Source organism: Salvelinus sp. IW2-2015, unplaced genomic scaffold, assembly GCF_002910315.2.
Source record: "Salvelinus sp. IW2-2015 unplaced genomic scaffold, ASM291031v2 Un_scaffold4523, whole genome shotgun sequence".
NCBI classification, from domain to species: domain Eukaryota; kingdom Metazoa; phylum Chordata; class Actinopteri; order Salmoniformes; family Salmonidae; genus Salvelinus; species Salvelinus sp. IW2-2015.
This window is the reverse complement of record NW_019945793.1, coordinates 53,360-60,340: the sequence shown is the minus strand read 5'-3', so window position 1 is coordinate 60,340 and position 6,981 is coordinate 53,360. Positions and strand designations below refer to the sequence as shown.

Here is a 6,981-nt window from a genome sequence, read left to right as displayed (position 1 = left end):
TACAGGCCTGGGATCAGTCACATACAGTACAGGTCTGGGATCAGTCACATACAGTACAGGTCTGGGATCAGTCACATACAGTACAGGCCTGGGATTAGGAGGCTATTCATAGGAAGTGTTACCGAAAGCTCTGGTCTTTGACAGGAGATTCTCCATTGTAGCCCAGGAGTTTACTGGTGTCTCAGTTAGTGTTGATGTGGTGCTCTACTGGGAATCTGTTGTCTCAGTCCTGTTGTCTCCACCTCCTCCACCTCCTCCACCAATCAGACAGCAGCCAAGGTCCTGGAGGTGTCCTCCCACCAGCAGCATGGATTCTTGTCCATCACATACACCCAGGTTACAATTATTATTACAATAGTTATTATTAATGTTAATATTATATGTTCATTATTATTATTATATATTCATTATTATTATTACAATAGTTATTATTAATGTTGTTGTTAATATTATCTGTTTATTATTATATATTCATCATTATTATTATTATTATATATTCATTATTATTCATTATATACTCATTATTATTATTATTCATTATTATTATTATTATTCATTATTATTATTATGCATTATTATTATTCATTATTATTACTATTATTACTATTATTATATATTCATTATTATTATTCATTATTATTATTATATATTAATTATTATTATTATTATTATTATATATTAATTATTATTATTATTATTATTATATATTCATTATTATTATTATTATTATATATTAATTATTATTATTATTATTATTATATATTAATTATTATTATTATTCATTATTATTATTATATATTCATTATTATTATATATTCATTATTATTATTATTATTATTATATATTCATTATTATTATTATTATATATTCATTATTGTTATTATATATTATTATTATTATATATTCATTATTATTAATCAATATTATTATTATTATTATGATATATTAATTACTATAATTATATATTCATTACTATATATTCATTATTATATATTCATTATTATATAATAATTGTATATTTATTATTATCATTATATATGCATTAGTTTTATTATGTGTTCATTATTATTACTAGTAGTTGTAGTACTATAATGTATTTATATAAAATATGAACTTCCCCAGGCGGTCACCAGAAATGTCCGCCACAAGCTGACCACGCGGCTGGAACGACCGGGGTCTCGCGGGGCCCAGCGGCTGACGGAGGGCCAGACTGACGGGTCTCCCCACTACCTGAGAGAGATYCTGCTGACCGCYCAACCTTTTGACCTGGTYCTCTCCTGYCCCTTACTGGCCACCGTAGCCGGGGTGTTCCACGCCGCGCTGCCACGACGATACCGGGACCTGGGCAAAACGGCGGGCCAGCCGATGAGAAGTCACGCCCTGACGTCGACGTCGCGCAGCCTGCCGCTGCTATACGTCAACACGTCGGTGATCAGGGTGTTTTGTCCGGGAACCCGGACAGACAGGACAGACACACAGGTAAGACTGGACAGACAGGACAGACACACAGGTAAGACTGGAAAGACAGGACAGACACACAGGTAAGACTGGACAGACAAGGACAGACACACAGGTAAAACTGGACAGACAGGACAGACACACAGGTAAGACAGGACAGACAGGACAGAACAGGACAGACACACAGGGTGACAGGACATGACTGGACAGACAGGACAGACAGGACAGACCACAAGGTAAGACTGGACAGACAGGACAGACACCAGGTTAAGACAGGACAGACAGGACAGACACACAGGTAAGACTGGACAGACAGGACAGACACAACAGTAGACTGACAGACAGGACAGAACACCAGGAAGACAGGACAACAGGAAGACACACAGGTTAAGACTGGACAGACAGGACAGACACACGGTCAGACTGGACAGACAGGACGACACAGGTAGACTGGAAGACTGGACAGACAGGACAGACAGGACAGACACCAGGTAAGACTGGACAGACAGGACATACAGACAGACAGACAGGACAGACACACAGGTAAGACTGCAGACAGACATACAGGACAGACAGACAGGACAGACAGGACAGACAGACAAACACACAGGTAAGTGGACAGATCGGACAAACACACCGGTAAGACAGGACAGACAGACAGACAGGGACAGACAGGTAGACTGGAGGGGATCCATTGGACTGACCTCTAAAGGTCATGTTCACAGATTTATTGAGGCTTCCTAGCTGCAGCCTCTGATGTTGAGCCAGAGAAGATTGACCTTGACTGTACAATATCCTCCTGTAGGTTTTCACTCCAACCCTGTTCCTGGAGACTACCCTCCTGTAGGTTTTCACTCCAACCCTGTTCCTGGAGAGACCCTCCTGTAGGTTTTAACTCCAACCCTGTTCCTGGAGAGATACCCTCCCGTAGGTTTTAACTCCAACCCTTGTTCCTGGAGAGATACCCTCCTGTAGTTTTAACTCCAACCCTGTTCCTGGACAGAGACCCTCCTGTAGGTTTTAACTCCAACCCTGTTCCTGGAGAGATACCCTCCTGAGGTTTTAACTCCAACCCTGTTCCTGGAGAGATACCCTCCTGTAGGTTTTAACCCCAACCTGTTCCTGGAGAGATACGCTCCGGAAGGTGTATACTTCCAACCCTGTTCCTGGAGAGCTACCCTCCTGGAGGTTTATACTCCAACCCTGTTCCTGGAGAGATACCCTGCCTGTAGGTTTTAACCCCAACCCTGTTCCTGGAGAGATACCCTCCTGGAGGTGTATACTCCAACCCTCCTGGAGAGCTACCCTCCTGGAGGTTTATACTCCAACCCTGTTCCTGGAGAGATAACCTCCTGGAGTTTTAACTCCAACCCTGTTCCTGGAGAAGATACCCTCCTGGAGGTTTTTCAACTCCAAACCCCTGTTCCTGGAGAGGATCCTCCTGTAGGTTTTAACCCCAACCCTGTTCCTGGAGAGATACCCTCCTGTAGGTTTTAACTTCAACCCTGTTCCTGGAGAGATACCCTCCTGGAGGTTTTACTTCACGTTCCTGGAGAGAAACCCTCCGTTGTCGGTTTCCACCTGTTCCTGAGAGATACCCTCCTGTAGGTTTTAGCTCCAACCCTGTTCCTGGAGAGATACCCTCCTGTAGGTTTTAACTCCAACCCTGTTCCTGGAGAGAAACCCTCCTGTAGGTTTTAACTCCAAACCCTGTTCCTGGAGAGAAACCTCCTGGAGGTTTTAACTCCACCCTGTTCCTGGAGAGAAACCCTCTGAGGTTTTAACTCCGACCCTGTTCCTGGAGAGAAATCCCCCCCCCCCCCCTCCTGGAGGAAGTTTTAACTCCGACCCCAGTTGTAACTAACCCCCCCCCTCCCCTCTCCATTCATCATCATGAAGCGTTGGTGATTTGAATCAGTGTGTAAATTCTAGGACAAAACCCAGAAGGTGTCCTCAGGTGGCTGCAAGACCCAGTTTAGGAAAACGCTGGTCAATGCATACTGGTACCGAGTGTAAGACGTCTGTCTCGGTCTGATACTGTCGTGTGGTTGTGTCTCCCAGAGTCCCACCTGAGGAGAGAGAGAGAGGACACTCTGGTACTGAGGTGTATATGGTCTGTCTCGGTCTGATACCTGTCCGGTGTTGTGTCTCCCAGAGCCCCACCTTGAGGAGAGAGAGAGAGGACACTCTTGTACTGAGGTGTATATGGTCTGTCTCGGTCTGATACCTGTCGTGTGTTGTGTCTCCCAGAGTCCCACCTGAGGAGAGAGGAGAGAGACACTCTGGTACTGGAGGTGTATATGGTCTTGTCTCGGTCTGATACCTGTCGTGTGTTGTTGTCTCCCAGAACCCCAACCTGAGGAGAGAGAGAGGACACTCTGGTACTGAAGGTGTATATGGTCTGTCTGTCTCGGTCTGATACCTGTCGTGTGTTGTGTCTTCCAGAGTCCCACCTGAGGAGAGAGAGAGAGGACACTCTGGTACTGAGTGTATATGGTCTGTCTGTCTCGGTCTGAATACCTGGTCGTGTGTTGTGTCTCCCAGAGTCCCACCTGAGGAGAGAGAGAGAGGACACTCTGGTACTGAGGTGTATATGTGGTCTGTCTCGGTCTGATACCTGTCGTGTGTTGTGTCTCCCAGAGTCCCACCTGAGGAGAGAGAGAGGGAGGACACCCTGGTACTGAGGTGTATGTCTGTTCGGTCTGACCTGTTGGTGTGTTCCGAACCCCGGGAGAGGGGACCTCACTGGTTGAGGTGTATGGTTGTACCTGGTCTGTACTGTCGTGTGGTTGTGTCTCCCAGAACCCACCTGAGGAGAGAAGAGAGAGAGGACACTCTGGTACTGAGGTGTTATATGGTTGTCTCGGCTGATACCTGTCGTGTGTTGTGTCTCCCAGAGTCCCACCTGAGGAGAGAGAGAGAGACACCCTGGTACTGAGTGTATATGGTCTGTCTCGGTCTGATACCTGTCGTGTGTTGTGTCTCCCCAGAACCCCACCTGAGGAGAGAGAGAGAGGACCTCTGGTACTGAGGTGTATATGGTCTGTCTCGGTCTGATACCTGTCGTGTGTTGTGTCTCCCAGAGTCCCACCTGAGGAGAAGAGAGAGAGGACACTCTGTACTGAGGTGTATATGGTCTGTCTGTCTCGGTCTGATACCTGTCGTGTGTTGTGTCTCCCAGAGCCCACCTGAGGAGAGAGAGAGAGGACACTCTGGTACTGAGGTGTATATGGTCTGTCTCGGTCTGATACCTGTCGTGTTGTGTCTCCCAGAACCCCACCTGAGGAGAGAGAGAGAGGACACTCTGTACTGAGGTGTATATGGTCTGTCTGTCTCGGTCTGATACCTGTCGTGTGTTGTGTCTCCCAGAATCCCACCGAGGAGAGAGAGAGAGGACACTCTGTACTGAGGTGTATATGGTCTGTCTGTCTCGTCTGATACCTGTCGTGTGTGTTGTGTCTCCCAGAACCCACCTGAGGAGAGAGAGAGAGACACTCTGGTACTGAGGTGTATATGGTCTGTCTCGGTCTGATACCTGTCGTTGTGTTGTTCTCCCAGACCCACCTGAGGAGAGAGAGAGAGGACACTCTGTACTGAGGTTATATGGTCTGTCTCGGTCTGATACCTGTCGTGTTGTTGTGTCTCCCAGACCCACCTGAGGAGAGAGAGAGAGGACACTCTGGTACTGAGTGTATATGTCTGTCTCGGTCTGATACCTGTCGTGTGTTGTGTCTCCAGAAGCCCACCTGAGGAGAAGAGAGAGGAACACCTGGTACTGAGCGTGTATATGGTCTGTCTCGGTCTGATACCTGTCGTGTGTTGTGTCCTCCAGAACCCCACCTGAGGAGAGAGAGAGAGGACACTCTGGTACTGAGGTGTATATGGTCTGTCTCGGTCTGATACCTGTCGTGTTGTTGTGTCTCCCAGAACGCCCACCTGAGAGAGAGAGAGAGGACACTCTGGTACTGATGGTGTAATATGGTCTGTCTCGTCTGATACCTGTCGTGTGTTGTGTCTCCCAGACCCACCTGAGGAGAAAGAGAGAGGACACTCTGGTCTGAAGATTGGTCTGTCAGCATGGCCCCTCAGGCAGATAACCCTCTGACCAGAACAGTCTGCGCAACGCATCTACCAGTGAGTCTATTATCCCTCTCCTCCTCCTATCTCTCCTCTCTCCTCCCTCTCTCTCTTCCTCCTCCTCTCTCTTCTCCATCTCTCCCTCCTCCCTCCTTCTCCTCCCTCCTTCTCCTCTCCTCTCTCTCTCCTCCCCCTCTCCCTCCTCCTCCCTCTCTTCTCTCCCTCTCTCCCTCTCTCCTCTCCTCCCTCTCCTCCTCTCCCTCCCCTCCTCCTCTCTCCTCTCCTCTCCTCCTCCCTCTTCTCTCCTCCTCCCTCTCTCCTCTCCTCCCCTCCTCCCTCTCTCCTCTCCTCCTCCTCCTTCTCTCCTCCTCCCTCTCTCCTCTCTCCCCCTCCCCCTCCTCTCCTCTCCTCCTCTCCCTCTCTCTCCTCTCTCTGTTCTCCTCATCTGACATATCCACTATCCACCACACACAGCCAGCTGACCACAATCCATGTTAAAGTGTCCCCTAAAGTGATCTCATACGTCAGGTACGCTCCATAAGTCTCCATGAGACGAGAACAGGGAGCAACTCTTTCTCCTGATGGGGGGACGGGGTGAGTCGTGGTCAGAGTCAATGGGAGAGGGGTGAGGGTCGGGGGAAGAATGGTGAGAGTCAGAATGGGAGGGGGGGAGTCAATGGGAAAGGGTGACTGACGGGGAGGAGGGGTGAGAGTCAGTATGTGAGTGGTGGTGAGTGACGGGTTGGGAGGAGGGGCTTTGTCCCCCGGGGGGTCGGGGCGCGGTGAGAGCGCCACGGTGTGGTCTGTCAGGTTCCCGGGGCGACGATGACGGAACGTTCCTCTGAGTACACATTGCAAGTCCCCTCGGTAACACTAGACTATTAATACAACAGGCCCCAGATCAGCCTCACATGCATCGTTATTCCCTACAAAGTGGACTACTTTTGACCAGAGCCCATGTAGGGTCCACAGGGACAGGGACTAGGGTGCTATTTAGGGACACAACCTCTCACTGACAATGTGGGGGAAGCTGTGATGAAGGGGATATTCTGAACAAAAAACACATTTTTGATTGACAAAAGAGATCTGCAGTGATCTGGCTTGTGTCATGGCTGTGTGGAAACCGCATCAATTGGGCATTGAGCAGAGAGAGAGAGAGAGATGAAGGGGGAGCAGAAGGAGGGATGGATGGATGGAGCAGAAGAAATGGAGGGAGGAAGAGAGAGGGATGAGGGATGGAGAGAGCAGATTAATGGAGGAGGAGAGAGGGGGAGAGCAAGGATGGGCAGGGAGGAGAGGAGAGGGATGGATGGAAGCAGAATAATGGAGGGAGAGAGAGAGAGAGAGAGAGAAGCGAGAGAGGAGAGAGAGAAGAGAGAGAGAGAGAGAGAGAGAAGAGAGAGAAGGAGAGAGAGAAGAGAGAGAGAAGAGGGAGAGAGAGAGAGG

At 48.3% G+C, this 6,981-nt stretch overlaps 1 long non-coding RNA gene across 2 annotated transcripts; it reads left to right on the top strand.

The window, feature by feature from the left end:
* The first annotated feature begins 6 nt into the window (after nt 1-6).
* On the top strand, nt 7-5,573 carry LOC139026354 (uncharacterized). 2 transcript variants are annotated; one of them, XR_011478132.1, is made up of 4 exons: nt 7-336; nt 1,123-1,479; nt 5,291-5,335; nt 5,522-5,573. It is a non-coding gene; the product is annotated as an uncharacterized lncRNA (long non-coding RNA). The 2 variants fall into 2 exon arrangements; XR_011478133.1 differs by lacking the exons at nt 5,291-5,335; nt 5,522-5,573 and adding an exon at nt 4,449-4,478.
* Nucleotides 5,574-6,981: the final 1,408 nt, after the last annotated feature.